Genomic DNA, 3316 nt, shown 5'->3' on the forward strand with positions numbered 1-3316 from the left:
TGTGTGTGTGTGTGTGTGTGTGTGTGTGTGTGTGTGTGTGTGTGTGTGATGGTAAGTGTGCGTGTTTGTGTGTTGAAGTGTTTGTGTGTATATATGAGTGTACGAGCGTGCATACGGGCGTGTGTGTGTGTGTGTGTGTGTGTGTGTGTGTGCGTGTATGTGTATATATTGGTATGTGTGCGTGTGTTTGTATGTATGTGTGAGAGAGAGAGAGAGAGAGAGAGAGAGAGAGAGAGAGAGAGAGACTGGCAGACATTACTCATCATCACAGCAAATGCTTTTTCTTCTTCTTTTTTTTTTTCTTCCTAAAAAATGTACGTCTTAACCAAACAGTTGGTGTGGTCATTTTATAATAATAATAAGAAGAAGAAGAATGACAATAACAATATTAATAATAATAGATATAAAATCATGAGCAGTAGACCAAATGTGATAAATATCTGAATTCACGTTTCCTGAAATAAACACGTCTTGTCTTGTCTTGTCTTGTCTTAGGAGGCGGAAGCTTTCCTCAAGAAATGCAAACAGTGCTTTGCTCCAGTTCCTGTCTGGACACACACAGCGTGCTGTCAAAGGCCTACATAGGTACACGTGGATCATGGGGAAGGGACATCTCCTCGTCTTTCTGTGCCACCGGTCATCCATTCCTGACGCGGAGGTCGGTGCCCCTTTTCAACCTTAAGCGACACTTGTCTGTGTTGGAGTGTGTGTGTGTGTGTGTGTGTGTGTGTGTGTGTGTGTGTGTGTGTGTGTGTATCAAGCACGTGCATCTTCGGCAAATATACAGCAAAAGCAAGACTGGGAGAATGAGAGTTGAAGAAATTGTGGGGTTGTGTGATTTGCATTGCTTTCTTTTTTGTTTGGATTTTTTTTTTTTTTTTTTTTTTTTTTGGGGGGGGGGGGGGGGGTTTTGTTGTTGTTGCTGTTTTGAGTGGGATGTGTGTGTGGGGGGGGGGGGGGGGGGGGGGGGGGGGGGGGGGGGATGCGTGCGTACGTGCGTGTGTGTATCACGGTGTGTTTCTTGTGTGATTGTGTGAGTGTGTTTGTGTTTGTTTGTGTGTGTGCGTGTGTTTTTGTGAGTGTGTTCGTGTGTGTGTGTGTGTGTGTGTGTGTGTGTGTGTGTGTGTGTTTCTGTTACCGACTGAATTCATGGAATTGCGGAATTCGAGTAATAGGCAATGCAGTTGCCGATTTCATGTATTAGGCAAATAACTAGGCTACCTATCAACTATCTCTTCCGCGCCAACAATTTGCCGAATGTTTGTTACACCCGATGCCGCAGAATTCGACGTAGACAAGTTTTGGAATTTTTAACACATAGAATAAAAGATTTTTTTTCACCTCTAAAAATACACAAAGTTCATCCACAGCACCGCATAAAACTCAGTACAGAAAGCTCCCATCTGGTAACACACACACACACACACACATGCTTGCATGCCAGCAAAATCATCTGGACCTTTCACGACGTAGGGGGCATAATTCTATCTTTCAGCCAAACTAAGGTAAAACAATTGGATTAATGCCCTTTTATTCAGCATTCGTGAATCGACGTCGCCTATGTGTGTGTGTGTGTGTGTGTGTGTGTGTGTTTGTCTGTCTGTCTTGTTTTGTTTTTATCGGAAAGAAGGAACGAAATATATTGGGAAAACACAACAAAACATGAGACAAACATGCAAAGCATTTTATTGGAGTGTGTGTTGGCGATAAAATAAATTTCGTGAAAGTTGTGTGCACAGTAAAGTACAAAATCAATAGATATGATAAAATTGTTATGTCTAATAATGATTGTAATATAAGTACAGCTCCACGAGACATTATATATATATATATATATATATATATATATATATATTGGTTGATTTATTGGTCAGTTGGCTGATTGATTGGTCGTTTGATTGGCTGAGCTATTGCAGCTGTTTTAAACAAAAATGATATCGATTGGTTGGTTCATTCATTCATTCATTTGACTGACTGAATGAATGACTAACAGTCTGATTGTACTCGCTTTCTTTTCTTCTTTCTTTCTTTCTCTTTAAGGTATGAGGTGGACTGATTGATTGATTGATAAACTGATGCCTCTGACAAAAAGAGAAAGAGTGGGAGGGAGACAGAAATACACAGAAACAGGGGCGGAGAGAGAGACAGACAGACAGACACAGAGACAGACAGAGAGATTATCGTACAAACAGCAAGACAACATACACGAAGCGACACGTTTCCATTGTTTGATTATCAAACACTTTATTCATTAAATCTTATTTACAAAAGATACAGCTCCAATTATCGCACATCTGAGCACATCTAGTGTCCTCATGTTCCACACCACAGCTGCACAAAACCCATTCATTACAAATCGGACACACAGCTTCTGGTGAGACTGAAGACAAGTTATCAACAAACACAAATAATTATACTGGTTGAATGTCCATAACCACAAGTCCTTTTTTTGTGGGAGGGGGGGGGGGATGGGGGGAGGGGGTGTATTTACAGATTTTTTTACAGAAATACATTTTCTTCGAAAAGCACCAGTAATCACATAAAAAAAAGTTCATTGGCAACGTTCTATGTACACTATCGGATAGGTCAGTTCTTGTAGAACTGTTATATAGATGCATATATTCTTTTTTTTTTTAATTTCCATCCTTAGGGGAAGAGAAATTAAAAAAAAAAAAAAAAAAAATGCATAGAAAGAGCCGTGCAGCCTTTGCATTGCAAAGGTGATAGTTGTGTTATTCGCGAGATTGTGTGTGTGTGTGTGTGTGTGTGTGTGTGTGTGTGTGTGTGTGTGTGTGTGTGTGTGTGTGTGTGTGTCTGTCTGTCTGTCTGTCTGTCTGTCTGTCTGTCTGTCTGTGGCTGTCTGTCTCCATGTGTGTAAGTATTTATGAGCACGTTATAATGACGATGTCGATGTTTTCATATGCCTAAAGCTTCCTCCAAGCTCAATAATACTTTCAAGGCGTGTTTGAGGAAATGATGATGACGGTGACATTGAGGTTGGTCATTGCCGGTCCCCGGGGGGAGATGCAAAGAAACTGGTTGGGGGGTAGGGGGTTAAGAGGGTGGGTGTGTGTGCGCGCGCGCGCGCGCGCGTGCGTGTGTGTGTGTGTGTGTGTGTGTGTGTGTGTGTGTGTGTGTGTGTGTGTGTGTGTGTGTGTGTGTGTGTGTGTGTGTGTGTGTGTGTGTGTGTGTGTGTGCGTGCGTTTTCTTCAGCTTAAAGCCTATTCCTGTAGCGCTATTATATCATTTTAGACGTGAGGGTGATAGGCATGTGCGAGTTGGAGTTATGTGGGGCGGGGTTGCAGGGGTTGGGGGT

Source organism: Babylonia areolata, chromosome 2, assembly GCF_041734735.1.
Source record: "Babylonia areolata isolate BAREFJ2019XMU chromosome 2, ASM4173473v1, whole genome shotgun sequence".
In the NCBI taxonomy this organism is placed as follows: domain Eukaryota; kingdom Metazoa; phylum Mollusca; class Gastropoda; order Neogastropoda; family Buccinidae; genus Babylonia; species Babylonia areolata.